This window comes from Schistocerca serialis, chromosome 3 (genome assembly GCF_023864345.2).
Source record: "Schistocerca serialis cubense isolate TAMUIC-IGC-003099 chromosome 3, iqSchSeri2.2, whole genome shotgun sequence".
Taxonomy (NCBI): Eukaryota; Metazoa; Arthropoda; class Insecta; order Orthoptera; family Acrididae; genus Schistocerca; species Schistocerca serialis.
Genome location: NC_064640.1, coordinates 86,074,124 through 86,089,673, shown reverse-complemented (window position 1 = coordinate 86,089,673; position 15,550 = coordinate 86,074,124). Strand labels below are relative to the sequence as shown.

General features: G+C 39.9%; 1 protein-coding gene across 1 annotated transcript in view; it reads right to left on the bottom strand.

Annotated features, from left to right (window-relative positions):
* The window catches only part of LOC126469750 (regulator of G-protein signaling 7), a 262,114-nt gene extending 246,892 nt beyond the window's left edge, over positions 1 to 15,222 (bottom strand). The window contains exon 1 of the mRNA XM_050096964.1: positions 14,951 to 15,222. The gene's annotated coding sequence lies outside the window, so the exon portion shown is untranslated. The remainder of the gene's footprint in view (positions 1 to 14,950) is intronic.
* Between the last annotated feature and the right edge of the window lie 328 nt (positions 15,223 to 15,550).

Below are 15,550 nucleotides of genomic sequence, written 5' to 3'. Positions count from 1 at the left end.
TGTGCTGTGACCAAAATTTGTCAGCATCATACAGACTATGAAATCCTGAGCCATCAAAACAACATACTTTGGAAATGAAATTGTATCTTCTGTGAATATTTCTTCTTTTATTAATAATTGCTGATTTAATATACTTAATTATTAATGTCAATGCAAATTAATATAATAAATGAATATTGTTATGTCTGTTAACTGAGTAAATGATAGTGTGGGCATAGCATCTGTACGGAGACTGAATCATATGCTCAGGGAAAATTTGTAAAGTTTATGTCGCCGATTTATATACTGAGAAACATGAACCCTTTTACAATAACTCAGTTATTTAAAAAGGGCGTTAGCTTGATATTTGTGGATTTTCTAAATTTCATTTAACAAATTGTTCATAAACGTTATTAAGTTGTGATTGGTGCAATGCAAGAGACACGGGATAGTGCAGACTTATACTGACAGACCATTGGCTGTAACGTTTCTCAGCCAATGAGAAGAGAGTATGTTCGTGTATACTACATGGGCTAAAGAACTGCTTTGTGCAGTCTCTATTCAGTTCATACCTCAATCCTCATCATGTTTGGAGGCGTGTATTAGGAACTCTGAATCAATATGATAATTTTGCATAATTTTGAGTTTAACTTCAGCATGGAGTGCCGCAAAGTGAACACGAATGAGTAAGAAAGATGAACGCAGAATTCCAGATTTTATATGTGAACTGTGACTTGAAAATTAACTAAAATTCGTGTGGCTTATTGTGTAAGTCGGGACCAAGAACATAACATTCAAAGGGATTGAGTTGGGGAATATACGAGCAAGCATGCTGTCATAGATTATCCTTTTTATAATTTTCCTGGTAACAAGTTCAGTTAGGTACCATAAGCTGGCTATTACAAGTGACTGTGTGTGTGTGTGTGTGTGTGTGTGTGTGTGTGTGTGTGTGTGTGTGTGTGTGTCGAAACTGTAACTTAAGATTAGCACTGGATTTGCAGTGTTTTGTATCAAGCAAGTAACAACAAATTGAAGTTTTCACTCACAAATTACTGCCTATCCATCCTTTAATAGCTCAGTTAACCTGAAACTAAAATATTTAGTGCAACCAGTAGACACATGTAGTCCTGCTGGTCCTACTATAACTTCTCCAGTAGAGAAACATTATCCATTTTCTAACAGGACTGGCATGTGCATTGGACAGCAGAAGATATCACTGCAAGGTGAGTGGCCATTTTCCGTACACAGACAACTAAACCACGCTGTCACACAAGGATTGTGAATGTGAATACAAGGTGAGTAACTGCTTCTCTAGCCAAATAGTCTGCCAGTCAATTACCTAGAATACCCACATGACTTGGGACCCAGAGGAAGACGGCCAAGCAGACGGTATGATTAAGTATCTGGGGAAGGTCATGAATCGCAGGTATTACAGTGTGACAAGAATAACATCAGTAAACAGCTCAGAAACTGCTCATTGAGCCACCACATATTGTAATGTGGTGCCTGTTTAATAAAATGAGGGCTCTGTTAATGGCCAACATTTCTCTCATAGAAACACTACATGTTTCTGACAAAGAAGGGTATTCCTGACTGGCGGGAGATGTAAAAGCACAACCCATCCTATCCATAGTTTTAGAGCTGTCAGTATAAAATGCAGTAGCACCCTGACACTACTGAAGAACTGAAAGGAACAAATGCCAAAAGATAGTGAGGTGACAAGCTTTAGGTCTCTGAGACAGATCCGTCCTAATTAGTGGAGAGCGTACCAACCGAGTGGAAGTTCTGGCAGAAGGCTACACAGCGCATTCCAACTGGTAATCCCACATGAGGTGGAGTACTGGGATCCATGTCCCTCTTATCCGAACAAATAGGATATGTCGGATGATCACGAAATTGTCGATTGGCAGTTTTATAGGTGAGCATGAGTTGATACTGCCACAACTAAAGGCAAGCAAGATCCTCACTTCGGCAGGGACTGCGTAGGGGACTAGTCCGGAAGGTGCCAGTGACCAGCCAAACTCCACAATGATGGGCTAGGTCTAATAATTTCACAGCTGAAGGCACCATCAAGCCATAACCGTGCCAACCACAGTATAATCCAGACCGGACCAGAGCCCAGCAGATATTAGGGAGAGTAGTGCAATCTGTATCCCAAGAGGTGTGGGCAAGGAAGCACAGAACATTAAGCTTTCACATGCAGTTAATCTTCAATTGATGAATATGAGGTAGCCAAGTCAACTTCTTGTCAAAGAGAAGTCCCACAAATTGGGACTTTGAAAGAACGTCTGAGCACTATGTACTCAAGTAGAGTGATGGGTCATTACAGACCATGGTACGATGACAGAAATGCACAACCTGCGTCTTGGCACGAGAGAAATGGAAACAATGGGAAAGGGCCCAAGCAGAAGTCTGTTGGATGGCACCTTGGAGCTGGCATTCAGTCAAAGCTAAACAGTGAGATTTGTACCAAATAAAAGAGTCATCAACAAATACTGCAGGGATGACGAATGGCCTGACAGAGGTCAGTAGCCAAGGGATGGTAATGAGGAATACAGTTACATTCAGCATGGAGCCCAGCATGACGTCACTCTCTTAGACCTATTGAAAGCTGATTGAAGTACCAATTCCAAGCCAGAAGAGGAGGGGGGGGGAGGGGGGGGGGGGGGGGGAACTGACAAAAATTTGTAGGTAGTGGTGTCAAACGCCTTGAAGTAGGACAATAAAAGTCAGCAATGAGGTGTCAGTGTTCAGAAAAAAGCTGTTAAACTGCTGTTCACAACCTAACCAGATCACTGATTGTGGATTGTCCCTTCCTGAAACCACAGTGACACGGGGACAAAAGTCCCCGAGAATTGACAACCCAGCATGACTCGCAGGCAACCATCCTTACAAGTAGCTTGCACAGCGCATTGGTGAGGCTAATGGGCTGGCAACTGTCAATGGATTTTTGGGGTTTTGCCCAGCCAAACTGTTGGAACTGTGCTACTATCTCGCCATCGCGAAGGGAAATCAACATTGAGGCAGGTATAGTGTAAGACCCTGAGGACATGATGCCCTTGAGTAACAATCAAATATTGTAACATCCAACAATGAATGGAATAATGAGATGAGGCAAGAGCCTGAAGCAACTCCCTGTCAGTGAATATATTTTGTCATGCTGTGGGTGAAGTATGGGGGCAAGTCTTCCATTTGTCACTTATGCATCTGGAAGGCAGCCGCATAAGAGGAGGAAGTTGATGCAAAGTGGCTCACAAGGTACGCAGCAAGAGCTGACAGAGCAGAACAGAACAGAGACCATCCCAAAGAAAGAGACCTATTACAGTTCGGGATCTTTGCTGGCCAGAAGACTAGGGAGCTTGGCCACACACCTGTGACGAAGATGCATAAGTTCCCAGGAAGGAGATACAGCCTTCCTAGCATTTCTTCTTACTGCATTTAATTAGATATGAAACCTTAGCACCAAGTCACTTGAAAGTGATAAGATTGGTCTGCGAAAAAAGTCACTTGAAACTTTGCAAGGTTCTTCACAATCCTGAACAGCTACTGCTGTATCGATGGTACCCCATTGCACAGGCAGGGGATGGAGAGAACCTGTAGAAATGGGAATAGCAGTTCCAGCAGTATTGGTGTTTGTATCGGAGACATCTTGACAACATTGTCTATGCAACCTGACAGGGGTCAATAGCTGAAAAGGTGCTATGGGCAGCACTGACGTGGATAGGAGTACCATCACTGAGGAGAGAGAGGTCATGGTTGGTAAGAAGCTGGTCAATTAGAAGGCTCCACCAGACAAAGAGGCACTCCCCCACAGGGAGTGGTGGGCACTGAAGTCCCCAAGTACGAGAAAAATGAAGGAAAGTTGTTGGATTAATGTGGTCAACTCAATGTATGTAAGTGGCCTGTCTGGAGGTAAATGAACAATGCAAATAGTGATCACCGAATTCATCTGAATCCGCATTGACCGCATCGCTATTGCTTCCAATGTGGTTAGGAGGAGACTCTACTTACTGACAACATCTGTGTGAACCAATGTACAGTGTTTCCAACCCCACCCCTTGCCTCCCTGATGGGGCAGCACAGATCCTACAGAATGCATGATAACCATGGAGTGGTGGGCAATCAGTGAAGCGTGTTTCTTATAAAGCAATGCTAATTTCAGAAGGGGAGGAAATAAGATGGTGTAGTTCTGGCAGGTGACAGTAATATCCATTATGATTACACAGAATTACCACATCATGGGTGTCCAGGTTATGCTTGAGAGGGCCATGAGGACTGCTCATGCACCAGAACCACTGTTTGTTACAAAAGGGTATGGAGCCAAATAAATCAGAATTGGTTCAGAATCTGATCACGAGGGGACTGGGTCCCTTCGGGCCACCAGAGTATCTTTGTCCCAATTATTCTTCTTCTTGCGCTCCAATGCAGCCCTTGGTGGCCAAGATTCTTACGAGGACCTATCCATAATAAGCTTGGATCCCCCCCCCCCCGCCCGCCTGATAAAGAGCAGGTAGCCCCCAAGACCCACAGGCAGCAGTTCCTTCAGCCATTGGTTGTATTGGGGCTTTGAAACGTGGGCTTCTGGGGAGGAGTCCCGAGAGCAAGACCTGTCGCTGGTAGATGCCAGTGGAGAATGCTGCTTCTTCGGGTGGGTGTGGAAAGTTGTTCCTGCAGATTGTGGCGTGAGAACCCCAAGAGAGGAAGGCAGTAGGAGAACTGGTTTGGAAATGATTGGGGTAATAGGGTTGATACTTGTGACTTTCGCATAAATGATCATCATGTCAACAAGATATAGGCATTCATTTTTTCTTGCCTCAGTGAATGACAGACGGTCAACAGATTTATATTCCTGTATTTATAAGATTGGGCAAGCAGGTGAACATTGAGGATGGTGTTCCATACAATTGACACACAAAGATGGTTGTTTCATGGAGTGGTTGTCCACAGTTAACGCATTTTGGAATACACCATGCAGCGGCATGACCAAAGTGTATGCTCTAGACACACCTCGTGGGTGCTGGGACGTAGGGTTTCACGTCACGCCTGTATACCATGACAAATTTTTCCTGGAGTAGATTCTCTTCAAAGGCTAAGATAACGGCACACTTTATGTTTATTATTATTATTATTATTATTACGATTATTTTTGGGACCTTTTTGGGTGCATCTGACAAAATGTATGCCTCACTGCTCTCGATTAGCATATAGCTCCTCGCCTGAAGCATAATGTCTCTGTGCCCCTTGGACGAAAGTCAGAGTTTTGTGTGGGGTAATGGTAACTTATGTCACACAGATGAACACATGTCTGAAGACATTGTATGGAATAATAGGTTTTAATCACTCACAATCCTCTGTGCATTCCTCCCAAAGACTCAAATTTTCCACATGATCTTTAACACTGCATTCAGTATGTGGCATATAAGATGTTCTTCCACAGTTTGTCGACACAACAGAAAAACAAAAATGGGTCAAACCCAAAAGGTGACCAAAACTTACTTCAGCCAATACGTGATGTAAAGTAAACGAACGAGTATTCTAAGAAAGGAAAGCAGAACCTAGGGAATGGTACAATGAGAGACTGCAGCACAGAAAACGAAATAAGTGTTGCAACAGCTTGGGGCCTCGTACTCACCATGCACATACTCACGAAAGAGTGTGGGCCCCATAAGGGGACAAGTCATTTGGCTTCCATATTTACTGCAGAGTACCTTAATTTTGGTGCCACAACATGAATGACATAAGTTGTTATGCAGAATTGAGAGAAAGGCTGAGTAGGACTGTGCGTTTTGTCAATATGACACATGACTCTCAAAATAAAATTAAAGCAATATAGGCAACACAAATCTCAGTACAACAATAGCAAAGAATAATAAGTAAAATTCCCAATTTAAAGAGTATCTTTCTTGTTCAATCATTACTTCTTGTCAAGTTTGCATTACCTGAATTATAATTCATCTTACCCGTTTCACGAAAGTTTTTGAAACAAAATGCTTATTTTGGCAGCTGTCCCTACATAAAAAAATCTGGCATAAATTATAATGTTAAACAAGACAGGAAAGTTTTCATTCTTGTTACTGTGATATGAAGTAGAACACTTATAATGTCAAGTAACAGGAAATGGCTTTGCGTCTGTCAATGTTACAAGCATATTGTTACAGGATGTGGCCAGGATTAGAGTAATAAAGTAATAGGAAATCAGTCTGTCACTATAAATAATGCACAGACTTAGCTGCAATGAAACGTTATGTTTGGTTTCCCAACAGTACTTCTGCTGGATGACATTCCACTTCCTTATGAAGATGGCATCATTGGTCAAGTGGAGAAGGTTGAGGCATTTCTGAAAAGAATATTCACAACCTCCACCTGAAGCTGAATTCACCTAGATTTAAAATATTTTTAGTGCTATCTTCAGCACTTGTAATACACTTGAGCTGGTTTATTGTGCATATTTTCTTTCCACGATGTCTTGTGGGATTATGAATTTGAGTAATACAGTTCAGGGAAAGAGAATCATTAGTCCAAAGATGATGCCATCCAGGCATACAACTGGTTCACAGCAAACAGTTTAAACTTTAATCCTGCAAAGACATATATTACATATGATTGCTAACAAATAAAAATGACAAGTCACATAACTAGACATCAATCTGCATACACTGGATGACACTCCATGAGCAAAGTTCCCATTCATCCAAATAGATAATAAACAGAGGCATCATCAGCATGTGTATAAGTGAACCGCAAAGGTCAGTTCTGTCTATGCTGTACATAAAAGCCTGTCACTGTGTTGACCTTTAGATGGGATTAGTAGCATACTACGTATACATTCACTCGGTAGTGTTCTATAGCATAATAATCTGGGCCAAAGCAGATAAGGTCAAAAATAAATTTATTCCACAGAAGTGTGCAGTACAAATGAAAAATGAGGGTCTAATATCCTGCTAACAAAGAGTTTGTATTGGGGATGGGCAATGAAAATGACCATGTGTTTTTCAATAGTTTTTGAACACTTTGAGAAAGTTTGCTTTCTCAAAACCCCAAAAAATTACACTGTATGTAACAACTGATATATAATAAGCATGTGAAACTTTCTTTTTAACAGCTACGTCAGTTACATACTTTTTTTGAACTCTCTTTGCATAAAGAAAGCTATTTAACTGCTTCACTACGCAGTCCATGTGATCAGTCCTTGAGAAGTTTTTGTGTGTCCCCTTCAGCCCTGATCCACACAAATGTGTAGGTCAGATTGTAAAATTATTTTCTTGGGTTTGTTTTCATTTCTCTGACTCGTATTGACTTGGATCAGTTGTGCGTGTCTATTCGTCTGGGTATGACTGTTGGCAGCATACTGCTCTACAAAGAAAATTAAATAGGTCAGAAAGAGTTGTTGCAACAGCTACGCCAGATATTTTATAATTTTTTCATATATTGTTTCAATGAACAATGATGATACTGATTTCCTGTCAAAAGAGGTGTTATAACTGCAACATTTTTGTATACAAATAAATAGTGAACAGTGATGTACAAAATTATACTGTGTTAAAACGTCAAAAAGGCGTAGTTTTGCAAATCAGCATAAAATTAAGACCACAATTATCAATGCCTAATGAAGAAAGAAGCCAAAAACGTGCTAGCAGATGGCATTCTCTGAAGTAGATGAAAAACCAAGCAGAAATTACCATCACTGATCATGCTTCATTCAATAAAGCTAAATGTGTGTGAAAAAAAAACCACTCATTTTCTTGTAGTTTTAACAATGGAACAGAACTTCTCTCAGAAACTGTAAAGCAACTACAGACAATACGGCCATACAAATGAAGAATTTATTTACAACAAAATTCGTAAGGAAGCAGCAGTTAGAATGCCCAACTCCTTAAACAGGTTTCTACACGATGATCAGGGGCGAGCACCACTTATTATTCTTACAGCATGTTTATGAGCATCTTTTGTGCACAGTACGTCGCCCTTTCCTAAATCCATACAGACAGTTCAGAATGTTTTTTTGTTATACTTTCCTAACTGATTACACACTGTTCACTCAATTCAGTCTGTTCAGAAAGCAGGTGATAGACTCATTATATGGCAGAACTGATGTATCTTATGACATCCTGCTTTTATTAGCTTTGTTGGAATTTCATCCCAGTTCACAATTTTAACATTTTTAAGAACTATATAAGTCCAGGCACTTCACAGCAGGATGAAAGAGTAAATCTAAATTCTCCAGATCTGTGTTGCATTGTACTGTGATTTATGTGAGGGAAAGTCATTCGTTATGTCTCAAGTTATAAAACACCTGTTAAATTCTTCATAGATCTGGCGAGACTTTGTATGTTCATCAGCTTCTAATTTAGGGATAAAATGTATAGGTTTCTCAGTACCTACAACAATCTTGACAATCTGACATAGCTCTTTTGATTTGTTTATTGCATTTAAGATGAAGTTACTGTTTGATTCGTCTGTTTAACAACACTGTCAAAAATTCTTTTGTATTTGTTTACATGAGAAACTTCACATTACAGTAGTTCTTTGCTTGCATGTGCAGTTTCCTCTTTCTAATGCTAAGGATCTTTATGCTGTCAGTTACCCATGAGTTTGTTTTATTGTGCATGTCAGTACCATCATGAAGGAGAAACTTTCACTGAAAATCCTCAAGAATTCTAGTACAAATGCATGGCAGTTAGTGTTTACTAAACAGTGGTTACTGAATTACCAAAGGTTTTCATTCAAATTTGAGGCTAATATAACTTATTCACATTTCATTGACTAAAGTTACAAACACTTTCTCACTGTATAGGTTTTATCTCAATCTGGCAATGAGATAAAAAGGGTGGAATGTCAGATATTTTGAAGTCAAAAATGAAGTTTCCTGGAGCACTACAATTGATATTGCTTACAATATTATCTATATATGTTGCAGCAGATACTGTTACTCTACTGTATTCACTAAAATTTAGTATTAAGTCTTCAGAGAAATGGCAAACCTGTCATCAATTCATATCTACGTTGAAGTCAGCACAAATAATGACTTTTCTTACATAACTTGTCTGCCTGCAACCTACTCAGCAAAGTATTAAATCTATCTAGAAATGCACACGTGACTGAAAGCCAGTGATATGGCATATGCTAATAATAAATGCCACATTCCTAACATTCTATGCAGTAACTTTCAAATAATTGTTCCTTATTCAAGTACCTAAAAGTCTGTCTAAATTCAAAGATTAGTGACTGTACTACTAGAAAGCATGAACTTCCAAACCCATTCTTTTCTACAGAAACTTGCAGCTAAATTGCAGCTGGTAAGTGAATTAATCAAGCTGATATTGTCACTTTTAAGCCAGTGTTCATTTAACTTCTATAGACTCCATGTTCTCCAGAAATACTTCCATTTCATTTAGCTGGTTCAACATTCCTACTGACAGGCTGCCTATGTTTAGGTGCATAATGACATTACTTTTAGGAACTAAACTTATCTCAGAATAATTAAACTGGTAATCATCACTGGAGCCTGTATGGGTATGTATTTCTGCATTGCATTCCTCCAGTATTCTGTCACTTGATTAGTATTTTCTAGTAGAGGAGCACCCAGCACAACAACAGATTTATTTATGCTTTTGATGGCCAGATGAAAAGTTGAACTGTTGTCCTCCTGAATACCAGCACACTATATCATTCAGTTAGTAGGTCCAGGAAGAATATCGTGGTAAGTTGAAAACCAAACACATTGCCTCTTCAGTTACCTATGGGTTCTTATACTTACATGCTAATACATTTACTCCTTAACAGTATTTGTGGTTTTGAGTGAATTTATGATGAACTGAAATTCTCAATAATAACAATTCCATGTTCACTAGATGCAATCCAGCCTTTGGTTCAGATGTACAGGGTGTTTCAAAAATGACCGGTATATTTGAAACGGCAATAAAAACTGAACGAGCAGCGATCGAAATACACCGTTTGTTGCAATATGCTTGGGACAACAGTACATTTTCAGGCGGACAAACTTTCGAAATTACAGTAGTTACAATTTTCAACAACAGATGGCGCTGCAAGTGATGTGAAAGATATAGAAGACAACGCAGTCTGTGAGTGCGCCATTCTGTATGTCGTCTTTCTGCTGTAAGCGTGTGCTGTTCACAACGTGCAAGTGTGCTGTAGACAACATGGTTTATTCCTTAGAACAGAGGATTTTTCTGGTGTTGGAATTCCACCGCCTAGAACACAGTGTTGTTGCAACAAGACGAAGTTTTCAACGGAGGTTTAATGTAACCAAAGGACCGAAAAGCGATACAATAAAGGATCTGTTTGAAAAATTTCAACGGACTGGGAACGTGACGGATGAACGTGCTGGAAAGGTAGGGCGACCGCGTACGGCAACCACAGAGGGCAACGCGCAGCTAGTGCAGCAGGTGATCCAACAGCGGCCTCGGGTTTCCGGTCGCCGTGTTGCAGCTGCGGTCCAAATGACGCCAACGTCCACGTATCGTCTCATGCGCCAGAGTTTACACCTCTATCCATACAAAATTCAAACGCGGCAACGCCTCAGCGCCGCTACCATTGCTGCACGAGAGACATTCGCTAATGATATAGTGCACAGGATTGATGACGGCGATATGCATGTGGGCAGCATTTGGTTTACTGACGAAGCTTATTTTTACCTGGACGGCTTCGTCAATAAACAGAACTGGCCCATATGGGGAACCGAAAAGCCCCATGTTGCAGTCCCATCGTCCCTGCATCCTCAAAAAGTACTGGTATGGGCCGCCATTTCTTCCAAAGGAATCATTGGCCCATTTTTCAGATCCGAAACGATTACTGCATCACGCTATCTGGACATTCTTCGTGAATTTGTGGCGGTACAAACTGCCTTAGACGACACTGCGAACACCTCGTGGTTTATGCAAGATGGTGCCCGGCCACATCGCACGGCCGACGTCTTTAATTTCCTGAATGAATATTTCGATGATCGTGCGATTGCTTTGGGCTATCCGAAACATACAGGAGGCAGCGTGGATTGGCCTCCCTATTCGTCAGACATGAACCCCTGTGACTTCTTTCTGTGGGGACACTTGAAAGACCAGGTGTACCGCCAGAATCCAGAAACAATTGAACAGCTGAAGCAGTACATCTCATCTGCATGTGAAGCCATTCCGCCAGACATGTTGTCAAAGGTTTCGGGTAATTTCATTTAGAGACTACGCCATATTATTGCTACGCATGGTGGATATGTGGAAAATATCGTACTATAGAGTTTCCCAGACCGCAGCGCCATCTGTTGTTGAAAATTGTAACTACTGTAATTTCGAAAGTTTGTCTGCCTGAAAATGTACTGTTGTCCTAAGCATATTGCAACAAACGGTGTATTTGTATCGCTGCTCGTTTAGTTTTTATTGCCGTTTCAAATATACCGGTCATTTTTGAAACACCCTGTAAGTATACTTTCTGGTGTAAAAACCATAAACAGCTTGCCAGTAGACATAAGACAGCAAACTGGAAATCCCCAAATATTAAAAAATAAACTAAAAGAATGCTTTATTAGCCACTCCTATAAATTATCAGGATATTTGGAGTGTGGGATGTGGCTTACAGTTAACACTCACATTCACACTGAACACGGTTTTAAATTTCCAATATATAGATGCCCAACAGTGTTGTGTGTGAAGCTGCACAATTGCTCCATTTGAAGTATTAGATAAAAACAGCCGAGTGGTGTAGTAAGAGGACTATAAATATTTTTTGTTTTTAAAGTAGGCACTTGCTAATTATAAAGGAGTCTACAAGTAAAAGTTATATTTACATACTACCAAGAGCTGCTGATAAAATAAACATCTACCCATCACCAATTTTGATCACAACAAGCCTCATCATGTAACCTGTACAGCAAATTGTAATCTAGGTGTAATATTTATAATTATCAATGTGATTAGTATTAGTGTTGACTGGTTATGATGTTAACAAAATTAGCCTACATTGCTTCTGGCAATTAATGCATCATTTATCTGCAGCCATACACCAATCGAAGAACGTACTCCTTCATTAACATCATTTAAGTCAATACAGAACTAACTGTGGTATCGTAACACTGACATTACAGTACACATACTGACACATGCAATTTCTCATTAACAATAGGCATTTGTTGGAGAGTCAAAGCTGGATTCATTTAGTGAACCTAAATCATATGATATCAACATAGATGAAAGCACAGGTTGCTCTACTCCCAATAAGTAGACATCATTTTTACAAGACCCACTTACAGCAGAGTCTCTCAGAATTTATGTAAGTCTGTGATAAATGCACATATCCAATATTTAAAAGTTTTTTTCTCTTGGCAAACTACTACTACTACTGTCTGTAGAAATACCTATGGCCCTTTATGTGGTAACTACTACTATAACTTACTATAATGATCAGAACATTTTGTACTTATAATAAGAACAGTGCATTATTACCAGGTCCAAGCAGCCCAAATTCAGTTTTCTAGTAATCACTTCATGTGACTGGTATCCACGGCTGTCAACCTCCCTATTTTATACACACATTATCACTTAACACCAATTATTCAAATATAATTAACGTTAGTGATATTCTCCTCAATTATGGGAAATACGGAAGCGTCCGATCCCGCCCGTCTGCTTTGACCCATGACGTCACAAATACGGCGGAAACAAAAACAAACACACACACTTTCCACAAGAAGCCTATCGACACTAACGGGACAAGCGCGGGAAATGGGGTGTTTTGGGTGGGGGGCAAACTAAATATAAACAAATTTAGACGCCTTGCGTAGCTAAAACGTGTAAGTGAAGACAGCCATGCATAAATACCCACCCACCTCCCCAGGGGTCGTAACCCCTGCAACCCATAGAAGATAAAGATGCTTCAGTAGCTGATTAGTGTTTTTTGTCTTTTTTTTTTTTAAATCTCACGGGATAGAACGAACAGATCAGAAAGTGTTTTTAAATTAAAAAAAAAAAAACCTCACGAGATAGAACGAACAGATCAGAAAAGTAAATAAAATAAGATAAAACAGAACTGGAGACAGCCACACTCAAACCAAACTCCGCGCCGTCATGACGTCACACATGACAACACCCTTACGTCACGGGTCAAAGACTACGCGTGGGATCGGACGCTTCTGTTGACCCCAATTATGTTGAAACACATACAATAGAATAAAAGTAAAGTAGACAAAAGCAAAAAAACTTTTGGACTGGAGGAGGCACTAGATTATTTTTTCAGATTAAACCCCTTATATAAAGCAAGCAGCCAAGTAGTATCTGTGTTTGCACCACAAAGATTCTAAAGTGTCCTGCGAGAACAACGCCACTGGCCAGAAATGAAATCAGAAAAACCTAAATAGGTCTAATTAAATGACACCTCGAACAAGCAATTGAGAGGCTGATGGCATTACGCAAAACAATTTGCTGAAGAGTGCTAACTATGTGTTGTTATATGATGACTACAATTATTTAATTTTATAGATGACACACAGTTTTACTTTATTACCAGCTAGAGGCCCTGGAGAGGTTGTGCTATAGAAGAAGTATTATGATGATGATGATGATGATGATGATGGTCAGCTGGAGAGACAAATTAACAAAGAGGTGATCAGAAGAGAACAGGAAACTAGATCTCTGTGGAGGCATATCCAAACAAGAGAGAGAAGCTTGTACGTCACATTATGACACAACAACATCATTGGAACAATAGCAGAAGCAGCTACTGGGGGAAGGTATCGGTGGGGGCAACCAAGGATATCATACAGGCAACAGATCATGGATGATGTTGGATGTAACATATATGTGGAAATGAAGAGGAAGGCAGGCAGAAGAGAGGAATGGTGGTCTGCTGCAAACAAACCTCAGGGTTGAACACTAAAAGAAGAAGAAAGACCAAAGATAACTGCCGCTATACAATTTATAATATCAATCAATGAATAAATAAAAACAGTTTGTAGTTCTAATAACTGAATATAGTCAAGCAACAAGATTATAGCGCAACTATCTACTCAGATATAAATCCAAACGAAAATTGAACTACAGTGCTGCTAAGGCCAACTTCTGTCAACGCCAGCTACGCTGTTTATAGCAAATCAAAATTTGGACGGGAAGAATGTGTCAAGCAAACAATACAGGCTTAAACAAATTCAACTACTAGCCAAGATGATTCTGCAACTAGAACGCCACTAACTCAGTTTCTGGACGTATTTTCGGAGGTGTTTCGCCATCTCAACCCCGAACAGCCACTGCCTGCGGTAAAATATACTCACAATTATCGAAAGTTTTCCCTAGATCCTAGTTGTAACAACAACAAATCTTGGATCAATGCAACGTATTAAAATATCTAAATTTTTGACTAAAATCTGTAGGTCATCAAACGTCAAGACACCCTCAGGCATCACTACTGGATTTCGCTTTATCAACAATGTTATCGCTATCCAAACAGATTACTTCGATTGCGTTTCCCTGGTAAATTGCCAGACAACAACTGATTTTAAGAAAGCACTTCCCAACTCTTATGACAGTGTTAGCAACAATGTTACCCACAAAATTACAAAGGCCCCTACAACGAACGCTACTATCAAGGATTTATGCAATGATTAGAGAAAGAACAACATGTGGAAATAGGCTAACCTCTTTCAAAGCGGTAAAGTTGCTTCATTTTTATTCCATAACTTCCCACACTCATAATGTCACAGAAATTACTCAAAAGTGTAGTAAGATAGTTTTATCGCATTCTAGCATAGCAAAGCGGGAATGTAGGCATCAATTAGTGTCAAAACAAAAATGTTGTACCGACAGCCAGAACAGCTGCCTTCGCGTCTATGTTGCACTGATTTACTGTTCTTAATAATCTTGTACAAGGCGACCGAAGTATACGGATATTATGAGTATCATATCACGTAGTTCACTGACAGCAAGTACCAATTTTCCATACAGTTTATAAGGAAAACAACCCTCGCCCAACTTACCTCGAACGAAAGGAAATACCGAATCCCTCAAGGGACCGACGAAATGTTTAATTAAACTCCATGCACTAATTAACTTTGTTCTAAATTACTGTCAACACAAAACATCTCAAAATCATGTCACTTTTATTTTCACTGTAACGAAAATACAAAAACTTCAACACAATACACATCAAACTAACACTACCCCGCTTAACCTATGCGATCAATCCGCCACTACATATAGCGCCATCTTTCGGCGAATACATGAACTGAACCAAGTTAATTACACTAGATTGTGGTTTCCCCTGGTAAGAGATTTTAGTATCGATTACCTCAACGATGCTATAAAGCAAGACAGTATAAGAACAGCATTCACGGCATGGTAATGTAATATTTTTTGTAAGTTCAACTATAAGAAGGCAGCTATAATCCTCAGTGCAAATGTTTCGCAGTCCTGAGAGAAGAAATATGATGTAAAACTGATACGCAAATGTAAGCTTTTACATCCATTCAGCAAGTGACTACAGATTAATTCAAGCCCGAATATTGTCACTGCTTTCATAAGTGTTGGTAAGATATACGGAAATACCACAGCCAACCGTGGAGGAGGCTTTGGAATTA